We start from the raw sequence: 20,510 nt of genomic DNA on the forward strand, positions 1-20,510 counted from the left end.
TTATCCTGAGTTTGACTATTTTACATATCTCATAAAAGTGGAATCAGGCAGTATTGTCCTTCTGTTACTAGCTTATTTCACTGAGCACAAGGTCATCCATGTTGTTGCATATTGAAAGATTTCTTTCTTTTGTAAGTCTGAATAATATTACAGTGTGTGTATATAGCAATTTTTTACCCTTCCATCTATCAGTGGGTAGTTATGTTGTTTTTCTATTTGCACTGTTATGAATAATGCTAACATGGGTGTGTAAGTGTCTGTACAAGATCCTATTTTCAATTCTTTGGGATATATAAACAGAAGTGGTATTGCTGGATTATATAATAGGTTTTTAATTTTTGAGGAACCTCCATACTGTTTTTCACTACAAGTACAATTTACATTCCCGCCAATAGTGTACAAGAATTCCAATGTCTCCATGTCCTTGCCACTTTTTAGATAAAAGTCCTTTATCAGCTATATAATTTGTAAATATTTTCTCCAATTCTCTGGGTGAGGTCTGTATTTTCTTGATAATGTCTTTTATAGCAAAAATATATTTATTTTGATGAAGTCCAACTCACCTATTTTTTTCTTTTTTGCATGTGCTTTTGGTGTCATATATAAGCATAGGTTATAAATATTTACCCTTATGTTTCCTTCTGAGAGGTTTATAGTTTCAGCTCTTACATTCAGGTGTTTGATTTACTTTGAGTTAAACTTTGTACATGGTATGAAGTTTTAAGTTCATTTTTTTGCATGTGGCTCTTTGAATGTCCTGATATCACTTGTTGGAAAGGACCATTGAATGGACTTGGCATCCTTGTCAAAAATGAGTTGAATATAGACATATTGTTTCATTTATGGACCCTCAATTTTATTGCAATGATCTATATGTCTAGTCTTATGCCGGTGCCACACTATTTGAATCCTGTAGTTTTCCAATCTGTTTTGAAATCAAAAAATGTAAATCCCCCTTCTTGTCCTTCTGAAGTTTGCATTATGCTGTTACACTTTTTGTAGTCCCACAGTCCTTGGGTATTCCATTCTTTTTATTTTTCAGTCTTTGTTCTCTTTGCTTTTAGTTTTGGAAGTTTTTATTGAGATATCCTCAAGCTTAGAGATTCTTTCCTTACCTGTGTTCAGTCTATTAAGAAGCCCACCAAAGCATTCTTCATTTCTGGAAAAGTGCTTTCTTTTTTTTTTTTTAATCTTTAGAATTTCTTTTTGGCTCTTTGTTAATATTTTTACTTTCTATACACTGCCCATCTGTTCTTTTATGATATCTATTTCATCCAGTAGAAAACCTAACATATTAATCATAGTTGTCTTAAATTGCTGATGCTTACTCTGTCTCTTCAAATTGTTTTGTTTTGTTTTTTTTAGCCTTTTGGTATGCCTTGTAATTTTTTTTGACAGACAAATATGATGTAGCAGGTAAAAGAACTTCCATGAATACGCCTTTAATAATGTAGTGGTGAGGGGAGGTAGAAGGAGAAGCATTTCATAGCCTTATGATTAGGGCTTAGTCCTTTAGTGAGCCTGTGTCTCTGGACTGTGAACTTCACCGAGTGGTTCTCAGTTTTGTTCTCCCTCATTAGGTAGATCAGGATGGCTAGAGTGAGCTGGAGTTTGCTATTCCCCTTCCTCAGGGAAGTTAGGCTCTGACAATACCCCAGCAGCTTAAGCTTTGTTTGACTAGTTTCCCCTGAGCGTAGGCCTTGTTAAGGAGAGCAGAGTGCTCTGGTCACGTTTCCAAATGATTCTATTTCCCCTCTCCCTGGTGAAAGCCACAGGGGATTTTTCTCAAGTATTTACTGTGTGAATCTGATGGAGCTCCAGAAAGTAAATCTAACAATATTGTGGGAGCTCTGCTATGACCAGGGGTCCCCTTGGAGATTTTAACACTCAGAGTTGTCCACACTGAGCCACCAGCAATTTGTCCATTACGGTTCAAGTCTTTTTACCGCAGCACTCATTTTCCACAGGGGTTTTCGCTTCGGAGTCTTAGCTTCATATCAGGTGCCACTCCCTGTATTAGGGTCTGTGTCCCCAATCTTGGGGGCTGTGGTTTGCCCCAGGTCTTCCCCTCTCTTATGGATCTGCGAGGAGTTGTTGATTTCTCAGTCAGCTCGGCCTTTTTTTTACCAGTTGTTAGGACAGAGTGCTGACATCCAAGCTCCTTAAATGCAGAAGTGGAAACACCAAACTCAGATTTCTTTTTGAAGTGATGAAAATGTTCTAAAATTTTGGTGACATCTGCACATATCTCTGAATAGAATAAAACCATGAATTGTACACTTTAAAGGGCTGAATTGTTAGTATGTGAGGTATATCTCAATGAAGTTGTTAAAAAGCATATAAATTCTCACTGAGGAAAAGCGTTTGGCGTGCCTGTGTTCTTGCACCATGTTGTACCAATCTGTCTAGGGAGTATGTGCAAGTTTACGATGTACTGTGATTTATGACTCTGCATTTCTTTTAAGTTCAGAAGCTTCAGTAACTGGTCAGCTAGGCAGGCACTAACTGCCTACGTGTGGACCCCCAATAAAACCCCTGGAATCTTAGGCTCACGTGACTTCACTGGCAGGTAATACTTCATATATGGTTCCTCATCTTGTTTCTGGAGGAATTAACCATGTCCTGTGCTACTCCACTAGGAGAGAACTTTTGGAAGCTTACATGTAGCTTCTTCCAGACATTTCCCCATGCACTATTTTCCTTTGATAGGTTTGCTTTTTATTCATTTTCTGTGATAAATCACAATTATGAGTCCAACTCCTGAGCCCCATGGGTGTTCTAGCAAATTACTGGACCTGGCGATGGTCTTGGGAACCTCTGACACAGCTGTTCAGGTAAAGGTTTATGTAGAGACCATCAACCCTCTTGCTTCTAATCTGGAACATGGGTGCCCAAAGGGTGTGAATGTATGGGGAGGGGGGTGTATAAAACTCATACCTATATTTACTCTTCACTGAATGTGGCACAGAGGTTAAAAGTGCTCTATGGTCCCCAACCGCAGCACAGGGCATCTCGGCAAATATAGAGTGGAACATGGACTCTGTGGTGAGTGATGCTCTCAAAAAAAGTAAGTGCTCTTGTAATTTAGGTAGAGAATCTTAGAGGAAAAAGTAAACAGGTTATAATGATCAGAAAGCAAAACAAGATCTGAGTAGAATTTTATCCTAAGAAGTTAAATTGACCATGTCCAGCTTGCAACTTTTTAATACAATCAGATACCAGGGCAAGGGTTTCTGCATGGCATCTTTGTTTTTTTATATAAACTTTCTTAAAATACAAATTCTGGGTATGGTTGAAAGCTTAATTAGGAAGAGAGACTGAAAAAAGGTGAAAAGACATATTTGAGTTGTATAAATTCAGTGAAAGAAAAGGAAATTTAAAATGTAGATTCATCAAGCATTTTAATAACTGGAACTAAAATTATTAAGTTGCAAACATTCATACGTTATTTGTAGTATGCTCCTACAGGTAGGAATTTAAAAAGATCTCTGATCTTCCAAAATCAACAGGCCTTTTTAAAAAGAATAATTAGTAAATATAAAAGTTGTTTTGCTTTCTTTTTAGATAGTACCTGTAAAATTCTGGACTCTGAGGGACTTTAATTGTCAGTTCTCATTCACTGACTCAATCACATTTAACCCAGTTAACGAACACAGTACGTTTCAGAGGAGGCTACTTTTACTTAATTTTGTCTTTCTTCTCTAGCCCAGAATTTCCTAAACACATTGCCTCTAAAGAAAGCTATCAATAAACAGTATTTTAATTAGAGTCTATTAATAATTTATCTCAACCAATTTATTATTTCAGTTTAATGAGATCTTCAAGATTCTCCAGAGACTTAACAAGAAATCAGGCATGTGATGTTAACAAAGAAACTTCATAATAGAAGAATACTAATATGGAGTAATTGTGAAAGTAAAACAATAACTAAAGAGCATATTCCAAAGCTAATGAAAAAACAAGGGAAATGCACACAATGTGTATATATATTGTATATACCTGTGTGTGTACATGTATATGATTATGGTTTACTCCAAAGCCAAAAACAGTAGAATTTAAGAAAGACCATAGCCCTGACTAGTGTGGCTCAGTGGGTTGGGCACCATCTCCAAACAGAAAGGTCACAAGGTTTAGATTCCCAGTCAGGGCACATGTCTGGATTGTCCCCAGTTAGGGGTGTGGGAAAGGCAACCAATCGAGGTTACTGTTGCACATCGATGTAAATAAATGCATAAATAAATAAATAAATAAATAAATATTTAAAAAATGAAAGAAAGAAATAACATATGTTAGTGTAACAAACAGAGCTGGTTTTTATCACAGAAACAGACTGCCAACCAAACAGAAGCCAATCTTCCAGCAGTACAGGCAGTATAGCAATAGGAAGGAAGTAAGTAAGTAAATGAATACATAAATAAAATTACACATATAACATATAGAGTTTATATATTATAAACTGTATGTATATACTTACATATGTGTATATAAAATATATAACTATAAGCTATACATATAGTTTTGGGGGAGAAGACTATGGTTAACTCTAAAACAAAGAAAAGAAGAATTTAAAAAAGAATATGCACCAATTGTAGCAAATAAAGTTGGTTCTTATCACAGCTAAAGGAAACAAGAAGGAAAATAATTTAAACTTAGGTAACTTTAATAAAATGCTGAGTACGAATGTAGAAAATGGTTGAAAATTGTTACAATGTCTTAAATGCTATTTTAAAGGAATAAGGATACAATTATACAGTTCTTTAATTTCAAAGAGAGTAATTGGAAAATAAAAGTTGAAGAAATTTCTGATAAAACAAATTGCAAATTGGGAAACTCTTTAGAAAGCCATTGCTGTGAAATGTTACAGCTTTGAAATGAGCATAATGATCATTAAAGATTAACAATTTAAAGAAGCCCATTTTTCCCTAATCCAGAGTTTATAACAAAAAGTAAAAGCTTAATGGAACCTATATGGAAATGAATGTCAACACAAATTTAGGAACTTTAAAAAGAAAACATTGTAAAATAAACTCCGGTTTCAGCAAAACAGTTCATATTTTAAAGTTATTATCATTTAGTGAAGTGACTGTTCCCAGCTGTGCCGTGGAGTGTGCGGAGTGGGGGGGGAGAAAGCATTTGAGCACATGTGTTTGAAGTGTGCAGTGCAAGAATACACCTTGGTCTGGTGTATTCTTCCAGGATGAGCATAAACATAGTTAAGGTTAATTTTATTTGTACATAAACAAGTATTTGAAGTCACAAAGCACAAGTGAGTGCATTCCTACTTATTGCAAGAAAACCTCAAAGAAAACAAAAGAGAACTATCATAATTTCTGGCAAACACGCTACCTACGCTCTATATGTCTAGAGTTATCTATCATTAACGGTATAATTTTCTATGTCCTGCATTTGGTGGACATTCGCAGTTTGTGCTCAATGTTAAACTATTCAATTCCAAAACTGAAAACAAGAGTCAACATATGCTTTTCGAGTTATTTTTAGTGTTTATAAATGTAAGGTGTTACACATCAGTCATACATACATAATACAAATCTCTTTAACATGAGATCAAAACTTTTCTTTTTCAGAGATGTCCGTATGACAAAATCATGAAAATGGACTTGGGCTTGCATTTATGGAAAGTGCTTGTAATTGAAGATGCTTTGGTGCATACATTAAATATTCATTTTAACTAAAGAGACACCATAAAAAACTATAGTTAGATGAAAGTTTAGAAAGCTCAATCTGATTGATAAAGTGTTTGGTTTTCTGTTTTTTTCTTTCTTTTAAAAATATATCATGTATTAATCTAATTTTCAAAACACCCGAAAATACCACTCACATGCTTAAAACTCTTGTAACATTGCCATCTGATAGAATCTCTATAACGGCTGTTGTAAAGTTCCCGTTTTGAGATGGCCTGAAAGGATATTCTTTATGTATACATATATAAATATATGCACACACACATATAAATGTATATGTACATATAATGAAAAAATAAAATAAATAAGTAAACAAATGAACAAACAAACAGGAGATACTAAGGGAGGAAATGAAAGAAACCAACATGTCTGGCACTCCACAATCCACTATATTTATTCTGTTCCGTAAAAACCCTTATATCCTCCCTGCTCAATTTATTTCCTATGCCACTGACTCATCAGTCCCCCAGAATCACCACTTGAGCCTCAACTCCTCTCCCCTGAGCCACTGCACTGCTCCCCCTCCCACCTCACACCCATTTATAAGAGAACCATCCTTCTGGCACAAATGTTACGAATAGTTAGTTGCTGGAAGCCTGAGGCAACCCCATTGGAATGTTAGAGCCACAGTACGGAAAAATGGATATTGCAGCATCCAAAACACTTTACAATGCGTTACTGTTTTTCCACTCTATTTTTTAATTTTTATTTTTTAATTTAATTTTCATTGTATTTTTCCATTACCATTTAGTCCCCTCAGACCTCCTCCCCCCAGCAACCACCACACTGCTGTCCATGAGTCCTTTATCCATTTTGCTCACACCATCCACCCCCTACCCCCCACCCCACTAATTGTCATCCTGCTCTCCACTATGAGTCTGTCCCCATTTTCCTTGTTAGTTCAGTTGTTCATTAGATTCCACATATGAGTGAAATCGTATGGTATTTGTCTTTCTCTGACTGGCTTGTCTCACTTAGAATAATGTTCTCCACATCCATCTACACTGTTGCAAAGAGTAACATTTTCTTTTTATACAGCCAAGTGGTATTCCATTGTATAAATGTCCCATAATTGCTTTATCCATTACTTTAAATAAGATTGTGGTATGTGACAGTTTCTCTGGTGCTTTCAGTTACCCTACTGTGCTTCAGGTACTTTTTAAAAAATTTAAAGTAGTTACAATGGAACAACAAGGGAAATTATTAACCAGTACATAAGGCACTTTTTTGAGAGAGGGTTATGTCTACATTTTAGAAAAATATTTTTCAAGTTCTTTGCTTTTAAAATGGTATGCTTCTGCTCCATTCCAGATGTTCCCTTGCTGTTGCAGATCTCAGCTGTTGTAACACTGCTGGCACTTTCCACCCATTTACTCCCTCCACCCCACTGGGATTTAGAAAGAATAAGTTGGGCATGCTTATCTGTCTCAAAACTTTTTTTCATTTTAGATAGAGATGCCATCTGGGTTCTGCTTCTCGATACACTGAGTAGTCAGTAGCTCATCATACCCTTCTCTATGCGCACTCACACACTCATGTACGAACACATACACATTCCTAAACAAGTTACCTCCTTTGGTTTGTTGCGGACAGGGAACCTAGTCCTGGGCGCATCAGCCATTAGTGTGTAGGCTCTTGATTTCTGTATGGAAGATTTCCCAAGTCCAGGTGACAATGAGGGTATGTTTACTAAATCTGGGGACAGTGGAACAAGGAAGGACTTAGCATATAAGGAGCAACAGGAGAGCCTGGGCTGGGCTGCCTTTGCTCATTGGGAAGTCAGAGAAAAGGGGGCTTTGGGAAGAGGTTCAGGGAATTAGGCTGGGACAAGCTGCCAGCTGGTCATTGCCTTACAGTTTAGGAGACATGTGACTGTGGGCAAAGAAGTGAAGGAAGACAGTGGAAAAGGGAATGGCCCGGGCTGCTCCCTAGAGGGACAGCCATGCTCTGGGTTCTTTTCCTTGAGGAGTTTTACCTCTCTCTTGAAGGCAGTAGTGTTAGGGGAGGTTTCAGGGGAAGGTTCAGTAGACTAGTAATCAGTTCTCCAGGTGTGCCCTTTCAGGGTCATGGTCTCCTCTGATTGGTCAGTGACTGAGCAGTGCATCATTAGTCATTGTAGTTGCTCCTGGCCTTGACCGCCTGGTTTTGCTGCTTTTCTGCGCTTGAAGCTGAAACACAACTGAGACCTAGATGTTCCCTCTAGGGAGGTGACCTCTTGTATCTGGTTGTAAATTGCTCAGCTATTATGTTCATCTATCTGCTTCAGTTTCCCTATTCCACTTGCCAAGGAATTTTCTTAGATTCATCCTGTCCTGTCTCAAAGGTATATCTTATTAGTATTGAGGTTGCTATTTTACTTCCAAATATTTTACTAGTTTATTTATTTTTCAATAGGTAGTTTAAAATAGAATAAATACAAAATAAATGGAATAAATAAAAATAAGTGGAATAGTTTAGAATCATCAATGTTACCCCAATATATTCAATTTTAAAAAATGAAAATATAGTTTAGAATCAAGCTGAAAAAGAATACATATTGCATCCCTGAAAGACCCCAAAATAAGTTCAGCACTAAGAAACACTAAGATACAAAACAAAAGATGAAAATCTGGGAAAAATATAAAAAACAGGGGCCAGATTTGATGGAGCTCGGTCATGTGGCTATGGGCCTTTTGACTTTAGAGGACATTTACAGCGAGTGGTGCTACTGGATTTTAACTTACATGGTCTGAGCTAGAGGCTTTAGCCCACAGACTGCCTTAGCAGATGACAGCTGGGAGGGAGGATTAGCAACAAAGGCTTTAGCCCCATGGCCCTCAGCAAAAGCATGGGTAGTCTTGGCCAAACGTGGGAGACTTTAGGATGCAGTCTGCTGCAGCTTGATCTTGAACTACACTTTGAGTATATATGCTGGCAGCCAGGGCTTTAGCAGATGTCTTGGCAGATGCTGGCAAATCACAGAAGCTTTAGAAAGCAGGCATAGCTGAAGCAAATATACAATTATGGGGAAAAGAGTGTCTTCACAGGCCATTTAGATAGTCACTGGTTGCAGAACAATATTTGCTACTTTAAAACTATGCATCAGCCGTGTTCTACATGTGCTAGCAGTGCTAAGGGGGGGATCTAGCTTTAAACTAGGAGTTCCAGACCAAGAAAGGTAGTGCTGAATAGACTCCCCTATTCCAATTTAGTCTTCCTGAATAGAAAACTAAAATGAGATAATGGAAAAACAATTTAAAAAGCCAAAAGAAACAAAATACCAGACACTTATTCCACTACTGCAGAAAACATAGCAATAATGAAATGCTATTGAAAGTGTGAAATATTAAAACAAGGAAAGACCATGACTTGAATGTTGATTTTTATTAGCACCCCATGGGGTCTGCTTCAGAAATGTCTATAGCAGCTTCAGATGCAGATGCTGTGTTTTTAGCTGAACCAAAGTGATCCCACTTCTGGGAATATATCCAAAGGAACCAAAACACTAATTCAAAGGAACATAAGTACCCCTAAGTTCATTTTACAGTTATTTACAATCAAGTGCCCATCAGTAGATGAGTGGATAAAACAACTATGGGACATTTACACAATGGAATGCTACTCACCCATAAAAAAGAAGAAAATTTTATCCTTTGTGACAGTATGGATGGACCTGGAGAACATTATGCTATGTGAAATAAGCCAGTCAGAGAAAGACAAAGTCCATATGATTTCATTAATATGTGGAATCTAATGAACAAACTGAACTAACAAGAAAAATGGGGAAAGACTCATGGATGGAGAGCCGGATGACAGCTGGGGTGGGGGGCAGGCAGAGGGTAGAGGGATTGAGCAGTAAGGAAAAGGACTCATGGACATGGACAACAGATTGCTGGGGGAGGGGGTATAAGGGGACTAAATGGTAATGGGAAAAATACAATAAAGATTTTTTTTTTAAAGTATAGTGGCTGTGACTGGGAGCCTGGGATGGTGAAGTCGGGAGAAGTGTCTGAAAGTCCTGCCCACATTCTCCCAAAGGGAGATCGCCAGGACTCTGCTTGGCTATAAATTAAAGGTGATGCCAAGTTAGTTAAAAGAACAACAGTAAAACCAAACAAAGCCAGTGTCATATTAAGGTAATGATGTTAGTGATTTTACTCTCTTTCCTAAGGTATTCTTCCTGTGAGGGGCCTCAACAACTACGAAAGTCGTAGCCCCTCTCTGTCTCAGAGGAGATGCTGTGACTATCAGATGGCTAATTTTTGGAATAATAATTTTGACATAATTAGCTCATTGCTTTTTTTATTTTGCAAGTGAGATGGTCACAAAGACATTCCATTTTGTTGAGGATTTTGGTTTTTGTGTCACAAGTCTAATTGAGACTGACCGCACCCCCTTCCCTTGCCCTCCTGCTTTGGGAAGACTAGCTCCTGACACTGCCATTCATTTGAGGATGTGGACAATCTATGAGAATCTGGGGCTCCATTAGGATACCCCCTTGACTGTTGGCTAACATAAACGCTCCAGTTACCACTTATCAGCTAGAAAGCTAATATTTTGGTCTCTAATGCCTTATTCTTTGTCTTATCAAAAATTTCAGAACCCAGGTGGTAACAAAAAGTAGCATTTATTAGCTTCCTCTAAAATACAAACTTTTATAATACAAGCCATTTTTAAATTTAAGTTTCTAAAAATCATCTATAATTCTACATTCCTTCTATATATGAAGCCAGCAAAAAAAAAAAAAAAAAAAAAAAAAAAGGTAAATTTAGCTGTGGGCTGTTTCTTCCAAAACACATGGTAGCTGTGAGCAAAATTCATTCTCATTTAAATCAGTGTATCTCAGAATCTAGGGAATGATGTGACCAGAATTATGCAGACATGGAAAAATTAGTTTGTATTTAAATAGATACAAATAATTCTGGTTTTAGATACTAAGTAACACTGGTTATGATACAGTTTTTATTCATGGTAAACAAAAGAAAATGACCAATTTCATGAAGAATTGGTTAGAACTATCAAATTAGGATATTTGGTTGAATATGAAAATTGTTTATATAATTATTTAAAACGTAAAAGTTTTCTTATTGATATTAAGTGCTATTTTGGAAGGTCCAAAGATGTAGTGTAAAAATTTCTTTTTCTTCTTGCATGATGCAAATTGGAATACGTGGTAAGAATAAAATCCCTCTAGGGTTTTTGGAATGCAGGCCAGTACTGAAAGCATGGAACCTAGTTTATAAGATAGAAGGATAGTATATACCATAGATATAATGGGAGCACAAGTGGGAAACTGAAAAATATAGAAACCTTGTGTGCCTAAGGAAAGGCACTGACATTTTCAAATGATATTTGATAATGCCATTTCTGTAAATATGTTTTAAGCACAGAAATCTTTTGCATGAAAAACCTATGGAAAGTTTTACTTGGGAAGTCTTTAGAGTCCGCTAAGAAATCTTTAAAAAATAATGCTGGTTTGCACTTTACAGAATGGATAACCAGATATTCTAATGTATGCTGAGTCAAAATATCGTTTTGATTTTCCAATAACTTCAACATTTTCTCATTTCTTTCATATTCTCCACCAGAACTCAAGTTTTTATTTTAAATTTTTCAGATGTAGAACTAGTTGTGGTGCTGATTTTTTTTTCCCCAGTGGGACTTCCACATTTGTGGAATCTGTATACATGGAATACATCATATTTTATAGTAATAATCTTATGTCTCTCTTTACTTCTGTTTGATAAGGGATTTTAAAAAGTACTGGAGATACCCAAGTTTTAAAGTCAAATTGATCTGGCATTTACTACCTTTGTAAATAGATCGAGTTATTTAAGTGTTCTGAGTTCAGATTTTTCATTTATAAAATGGTAATCATACTGCATGTATTTTATATGGTTGTTAAGAATTATATGTGGTACTATAAAAGCTCACATAAAAAGTATGCCAATAAATGCTAGATCATTTCCTCCTCCCCCCATAATCCTTTACTGAAAAACTACTATCTAATTTATTACCAACTTATAGAGTTCTAGATGAGTTCATACTTAGGATGCCAGCTACTAAGATGGTCAGTCATATAAACTTGATTATCATAAGTGGGATATTTTTATACTGAATACTTTTCTAAAAGAGATTGTCTAAATGTATTTGTATAATCCACATGTGCTCTTCCAATTTCCAGGTGGACTTCATCAGAGAGACATTTTTGGAAATAGCTAATTTTAGCTATTTACCATTTTTGCCAAAACCATCCAGTGAGTAAACAATACTTAATGAGATAGTAACAAAACTGCTGTGGAAATATGCCATCTTTAACATTGGGCTTTGCAAAAAAAACCCCAACACTTTGTATTATTATTTTATTTATATTTTAAAAACTGTGATCTTAGAAACAACATGCATCTGTTCTGGTGTCATTTGTAATATAACGAATGATTTAATTCTATGAAGGCGTTTGGCTAAAATGATCTGTATACATTTATCTCAAACACAGAACAAAATTAAATAACCACAAGAAAAACAGAGGCATGATTCTGGAATTTCCTGAATCTCAAACCCTGTTTCCTACATTCTGGGCAGTGGTACCTAATGCCTCCATCTGAGGGAGGGCTCAGGATCACCAAAATGCTGATACATAACATACACATACCCGTAATTAATTAATTAATTAATTAATTAATTATTCTGAATGAGAAGCAAACTAGGAACCCATACATAAAAGGTATTTAGTTCATTATCAAATTATTATGCTTTTGTCCTAAATGTGGAATCTTTTTCTAAGCATTGTATTCTCAAATTTCTGTGTTAAGAACAGAACTCCCAACTCTCTTTGAGTCTCCAAGTCTGTATTTCCTCCTCTCTGATACTAGGTTTCAGAATCCTGGTCATCTTACATTCCTGTATATATAACTCCATAAACATAGTATATATCCGCCTGCCTTCCTGTACCCAATATTTTTTCCTGCAAGCAATCCCACACAAAATTGAGAGCTTGCAAGCTAGCTCTATTTCACCTACCTCTAAATTGCTGTTCAAATCCTAAAAAATAATAAAATGTTTTCTGTAGTACCAAATGGTGTAGTAGTGCTGGTCATGAGTGGAATTCACATGAATTGTGTGTGTGTGTGTGCTGCAAAGACTTAGATAATGGAATTAAAAGCACATCCAGCGTGATACTCAGTGAGGAAAAGTTGTTCTGATTTTAGAAGCCTATACTAGAATTTAAAATGGCCTTGGCAGATTAGAAAAGCCATCCATCAAAAACAGTATGAAATTTATTAGCAACAAGTGCAGGGTGGGTGGTACATGAGGGAGAATAACTAAGAATATATGCAATAAGCACAGCAGTGACTCTAAGCAATTCTCAAAAAAAATGTGAAAACTATAGGGGACAAAAGCTGGAAATTAATCAGTATTAATCTGTTGTTAATTTTCAAGAGCTGATATGACACTTAGATACACAGTATTATGAGCTATCATAGAAAAGCAGACATAATCTTTTGGCTCTGCAAAATCTGAGGATTATCCTCTGCTAAAATTTGCTGTTAGTTAGAACTTTATTACTGTAATATGTTTATTTGTTCTATAAATATTTACTAAGACACTATGGTGTAGAATGTAAAGTGCTGTAGACTATCATTTGACATTATTATGGGTAACAAAACATTCTTGTCAAAGTAAATGTTTTTTGTATTACATTCTGTAATTTCATTATATTCTCCAGTGGACTTGTGCTACACTTTGTCTGTCTAACATTTTCTTACTTTTAGGAATTACCCCCTCCCCATTTGGTGGGATAGTTTAATTAGTGACAAAGCCACACCTTTGTTGGCATTGGTCAATTGGGCAGAGTGAGATACTGGAGGATTGGCATGTAATCAAAGCTAGGCTGTTTCTAAGTCATTCCAAGACTCTACTAAGTTGTAAAGAAAAAAAACTCTTTTGCTTTCTCTGGACCCTTCTGTATAATTATGGGGTAAGATTAGAAATTTGTTGACTCTTCTTGGCTTGTCTATGTGGTGAACTGGTTTAAGTTTCAACTAATGTAAAGAAAATAAGAGTTCAGATATTGATGAAACAAGACACAACCCTATTGACGTCACTTACGACCTGCATCCAAGTGGGCTGAAGTAACCCCAACCATAGACTTCTAAGTTTACTTAAGTAATAGTTGCTTTGTTTATTTGCTTGCTTAAGCAAATTTGACTTGGATTTATGGCACTTGCAACCAAAGAGTTTAGATTAATACCTATTCATCCTTGATTATCTTCGTAGAGCCATAGTGTAAGACAATATTCTGGGTGATAAGGTTCTTCCCTCACATCCCCTCCCGCCACCAACACAGGAATGGAGGGTTTTATTATCAACTTTATGAGAAAGAGGTAGATAGAGCTGTAACAAAATACACTAAATACATTAGGCAGGACCTTGGTATATCTGAGAGGTAAAAATTATATTTGCTAAGAGTTTTAATGTCTGGAATTCAAACTTAGAGTTATGAAAACATCATGGTAGTGGTGATGAATGCCAGTATGATGCTTACCGCATGAAAGTATGATGGTTGATTTTATGGCATCTTGCCCAAGACACAAGGTGCCCAGAAGTTTGGTTAAATGCCACTTCTGGGATGGATGGAAAGCTGTTTCTAGATGAGATTAACATTTTAATCAGCAGATTGGGTAATGACCCTCTGTGAGCATTCTCTCTCTTTCTCTGCCTGACAGACTGCAAAATGGGCCATTGGCCTTCTCCTGCCTTCAGACTCTGACTTGGATTAGAATTTATGTCATTAGCTCTCCTGGCTCATAGGTCTTTGGATTTAGATGGAAACTTCACCCTCAGTTCTCCTGGGTCTTTAGCCTCTGATTGCAGATCTTGGGATCTATTAGGTTCCATACCTATGTGATGCAATTCATTTTAATAAATTAATATCTATATCTATCTATCTATCCATCCATCCATCCATCCATCCATCCTTGTATTTATTCTATTTCTCAGGAGAAATAGAATAATACAAATGAGTACCAAGAACAGCACTAGCTAGAAGTTCTGTGAAAATGAAATGTTTTCTGTCTGTGTTGTCCAACAGAATAGTCATTAGTCAAATGTGACTATAAGTACTTAAAATGTGAATATTATGATTAAAGTTCATAGTTTTAAATTTTATTTTACTTTAATTGAGTTAGATTTAAATAGTCACACAGGGTTACTTTCTACCTTTTAGATGGCATAGCTCTAAAGAACACGTCATATTTTTAAAACCATTGTACTTTTTATATGCTACTTTCCAGACTCATTCCCTTATATTCTTCTCCATCCTTTTAGTAATGGTTTATTTGCTATTTCAAGATGCTTTATAACCTGGCTGGTGTGGCTCAGTGGATTGAGTGCTGGCCTCCAAACCGAAGTGTCACTGGTTTGATGCCCAGTCAGGGTACAAGCCTGGGTTGCTGGCCAGGTCCCCAGTAGGGAGCATGTGAAAGGCAACCACACATTGATGTTTCTCTCCCTCTCTTTCTCCTTTCCTTCCCCTCTCTATAAAAATAAATAAATAAATAAATAAATAAATAAATAAAGTATTTTTTAAAAAGGTGCTTTATTACTCTTATTGAGGAACAAACTGGATGTTCCCTAGAGATGCAGATAAACTTGGTTGCTCATGATATAGAATTAAAAGGTACAATGTCTTAATTTAACCTGGATTCACCAGGAATAAAGTAACATCATAGAGTTCTTCACATTTCTTTATCTCAGCTATTGATTCACCAAAGAACTCCCTTTATTTGGCCAATAGAGTCCAAAAAAACAAAAACCAAAATAAAACCTGGGTTCTCATTTTATTTATATATTGTTAGTCTGGCTGGGCTCATTCCATAGAAGAACTCTGAGTGTGCCTAACAGAAATGGTATTGCATATTAGTACTAATAAAACAAGCTAAAAAGAAAAAAGACTCATTCATGGACAACACTGTGGTGATTGTGGGGGTGGGGAGTGGGTGGAGGTGGAAGAGGGTGTAAAGAGGATAAATGGTAATGGAAAAATACAATAAAAATAAACTATTAAAGTGTTCCTGATTTCAAAAAAAATTCTTAAAACAAAGAAAAACAAAGATGACTAAAAGCAGTCATGTGTAGGATGAGGCAAAGGTAGGTTTACAGTTGTTAATATGAAAAATAATATAATAATTAATAAATAAAACAAAATAAACTTTGTGTTTTACATACTCACAACTGTAAACTTACTTTTGCCCTACCCTGTACATTTAATAAGTGAATATAATTACTCCTATCTATCAATTCCAAACTACTTGCTGTTGAAAAAAATCAGGAATAATTAACAATGGTCAATTGTAGTTATATAGGGGGAGTGGAATCACTGAAGTACTTTTACTTAGGTGTCTATTTGATTTATTCCCACATAATTTGCACTTTACCAATTCATATTTATTTGTTTTGAAAATCAAAATGTAAGTGGTCTTCTTAAAATAAGTGCTCAAGTTTTAGTTTGGTGATTCCACTTAAGAATACTTAAAATTACTTATTGGGGAAAATGATACCTTACAAAAAAATGCAAAGAGGAAACATAAGTGAATCTGTATTCACAAAAGTTAAACTAGAGGGTAGTCAGCTTTGGATGAATCCACCCATTACCTCAGTAAAAATATAGAAATATATTGAGTGATTACTATTTTTCAGCTCTTTTCTAGTTGCTGAAAACACAGTGGAAAAGCCAACATCCCTGCATTCTTGCAGCGTACATTCTAGTTGGGGAGAAAACCAACACACAAGTCAATAAATGAATTAAATAAGTCCTTATTTAGGCTTATAAAGGACATTAAGTGTAAGATAGAGGGGCAGAGAGTCATCAGTAAATGACTCCCCATGGACATCATATCTGAGCAGACTTGTTCCTAAAGTCAGGGAGTTTACTTTTATGATGATGTGGAATGAGAGCATTCCATGTAGAAAGGCTTCACGTAGACAAACCGTATGGCAGGCATGAAGTTGACTTGGATGAATGCAGTCCTTTTCTTGAGAGGGTTTTGTTTTAATTTTTAATAAAGCCAGTTTTTAATATCATTGTCCAAAAGTTGAGAGTTATCTCCAGGATATTTCCATTTATATTTAGTCACTTGCACAACCACAGTTTTACACATTAGCTGCCTTAATTACTAGGGTCAAATGATCTTCCATAGACTGAATGTTTGCTTGTTTCAGGGAAAATGAAGGAAAAAAGAATGAGTGCTCTTAATGAATTTAAGAAGTGTGTGATGGGCACGTGTCTTAGATCATTTAGATTCCATCACTGTAGAGACAGAAGTTATGCTACGTACTGCCGAAAGGTCAGCTTTATTCTATGTGTTGTGATTGCATCTTTCCAAAGGAGAGAACGTATAGGTGCCGGTACTATTGCCAGTTGGTTCCTTTATGGAAAATTGCGGAAACAGCTTATCAGGAGGTTGTAAATTTCTGAATTTCTTTTTTAGCACTAGAATGTACTATCATTAATATAATTTTAAATTCTAGCAATAAGGAATTTGGAGTGGAGTAAAATAATGTCGTAATTCTGATGAAGGACATTCTTTGAATGTTTTATAAACAGTAGCAAAATGCTAAGTTAACATGCATTTTGAAGTAATTAATATTGTTATATGTTATCATATACAAGGGTGGACAAACTCAGGTTTACAGTCATGGATATGTTTAATTTATTAATTCATTTGCTATTTATCTGCATCATTTTCATATGAATAACCATAAACCTACTTTTGCCAATCCCTGTATATATCACATATATAAGTAACACTACATGCTATGCATTATACTGTATGTACTAAATTCTATACCCAAGGATTCTTAACATCGTAGCAACATAGGCAGCGGACTTCATATTTAAAAAATGCTGGTGAGCATGTAAAATGACAATCAATGCTTCCAGTGTTCAATAAGCTAATTTTATTCCACAATGGTCTACATTTTCACCAGGGCATGAAATTTCTTTTTCTAGGTCAATTTACTGCAAGAGTCAATTTACTATAAGAGTCAATTTAGCATGGGTTTTTAGATATTTAGTCCTGGGTATCTATAATGACTGTATATTTTAAATGTTTAGATATTTCACTTGAATTAAACATTTAAAAGCAAAATATAAATATTCTAAGTAACCATGTGAAATCCCAGAAATTTATCTGTAGGAGTAAAAGTGATTATAACCAATAATTTTCCATTCTCATTTTGAACTTTTTTGCCACAAAATTTTTTTGTTGTTTTTATCTTTACTGAGAGGTATAATTGACAAATTAAATGAAAAGGTATTTAAAGTGTACATTGTGATGCTTATGCATTGTGAAAGGATCCCCCCTTATTTTGTTAATTATCATCCATCACCTTAAAACTGTTGACAGATTACTTTGCTGCTTGTAGAATGAAAAAGGCATAAACATCACAAACTTGATAAATACCAATTCTCTCACACTGGTGTGAAAACAGCCATAAGTACAAACTATGAGTAGCCTCCTCTGTAAAATCCGTCTTGAAAGAACTGTCTAATACCTATGACTCTGCCGCCAGAGGAGGAGGAGGCTGTCACCCTGTTTTGTGACAGCACAAGCAAAGAGAACCATTATATTCAAAGCAGGGAAAAAGCGTGTGCTATTTTAACATAACTTTTAAAACAGTTAATATTAAATGAGTGACTTGCATTTAAAGCATTAATTTCTTAAAATGTATTTGAAAACGTGAAGTTGAATGTTAAAAAAAATATTTGCCATGGAGTGAGGTTGACTGCAAGGCTTAAAGATAAGGAAAGGAAAGATAATCTCCCAAACAGGTTTCACAGTTCAGACTGTTGCTTGTAAAGATGCATGGATACATGCCATTTTCGGACAACTCGTGACACTCATCGATCGATGAGTCATAGGGGTCAGTTAATTCGTAGATTTACAGAAGTACTAATAATATAGGTAGAAAAGAACTGTCCTGAAACTATAAAATGAAGATATTTAAAGATGTTTAATTGCATTCTAAGAAATATTTTACATTTTAGAAATAATTTTACCCACACCATGACAACTTTATAACGTTTTGACTATAGTCACACTTTAAAATATTGAAAGCTCTTACAACCATTGAGCATTTGCTCTTTTAAAAATTTAATTGGTTAATAGCATCTAAGAATAGACTATTTAGAAAATCAGGAGTTACCTATTGTCTGTCCTTGAAGATGACATTATTTATCCAAATGGCTAGAGCTTGAGGTTGGAGTGCTTTCCCCGCAAAACCGGAGTATGTGCAAACTCTCTTCCCGTCCCCTGGTGTTAGGCTGCGGAGAGTTTTTAACCACACAAAAGTTTTTGACTTTCATCACAATCAAGCTTGCAAACACTTAAAAAATATACCTAATTAAATTAATTGATTAGTTCTATAGTTTACAAAAGGAGTTACTTTTTTTTTTGTTGTGATAACAAGGAGACTCATGGGGTTCCTGAAGAGAGTAATTTAACAAAAATCCTCTGGGCTTCTTAGTCTCCTCCGTTTCATAGAACACCCACTGAAATGCTCCCTGAGGTTGAGTGTTCAGTAAAGCTGTGTTAAAAACTAGTGCTTCTCAGTGTGTACACATAAATCACCCTGGAATCTTGCTATAATGAAAAATCTTATTCTGTAGATACGGGGTAGGGCCTGAGATCCTGCAGCTCTAACAAGTTCCCAGGTAATGGTGATGATGCTGGTCTGAGACCACATACTGCATAGCAAACCTATAGACTATTTCACTGTAGAAATTCTAACTGCTCTGGTAGTTATCAACAAGAACAAAAACAAGATTTGTTTCTGGGTATTGATCACAAATGCTACAATACTCATGTTCAGTTGGGGCATTTTCTTGAATATAACAATCTTAGGATAATGATTTTTCTTTTAACCTCTGTGAGACATTAGAAATCATCAAATGCAGCTTCCTCATATTATAGTTGAGGAAACAGAGGATCAGGGAAATTGATTATGTTCTCAAGGTCAAAGGACTATCAATCACTAGGATGTGCACTAGAACCCAAGAAGCCTGTTTAATAAAGAAACTCTAACTTCTTTGGCATTTTCATTTGTTATATTCTTCCTGACACAAAGCCTAAGTATGAGTCAATAATGATTAGAATTTCACCTTTTGATGCTCACAATAGTTTAATGATAACAGTATCTTTGGACTTACTGACATTCCTAACAGCTAAAATTCACAGTAGGTAACTATCTCCTACAATAACAAGAGTATTCACACATCCTCTTTCTTCTAGAGTCCACTTGGAGTTTTTTATGGACATTTTATTTCTTAATTTTGAGAACCTAGGGAGAAAAGTGGACAGAGAAATGAATAGGTCACTAGTTAAAAGGCAAGGGTTGAATTTGTAAAAGGTTGTGGCAAAGTAAGCAACAAATGGGAAAGAGTGAAGGGCATCGATATTGATCTTGCCTCTCATCTTTCCCTCTGTCTCTTGCTTTCAGGTTTCTATTGTGTCGTCTTTCAAACAAAGCAGACTTTATTTATGGTGTGACTAATTTAACACTACTGAACTAGTCCATCATCTGGTAATTTGGTTTAATTAAAAATTGGTCATAGGGAAAAGCTTGGGAATTAAGCTAATTTGGAAATCAAACTTCTGATTAATTTATGTCTTTCTCATTTGTATCTTCCCTTCTAAAGGACACTTCTCAGGGAGTCCTGATTTATCTAGGTTGTTTTCTCCTGAGTTCCTTTCTATTTGGTTGAGTCCCCGAAGAAAGTACAGTTATGCTTTTTTTCCCTTTCTTAAGGCTATTGGAAATACATTTATA

Source organism: Desmodus rotundus, chromosome 2 (assembly GCF_022682495.2).
Source record: "Desmodus rotundus isolate HL8 chromosome 2, HLdesRot8A.1, whole genome shotgun sequence".
In the NCBI taxonomy this organism is placed as follows: domain Eukaryota; kingdom Metazoa; phylum Chordata; class Mammalia; order Chiroptera; family Phyllostomidae; genus Desmodus; species Desmodus rotundus.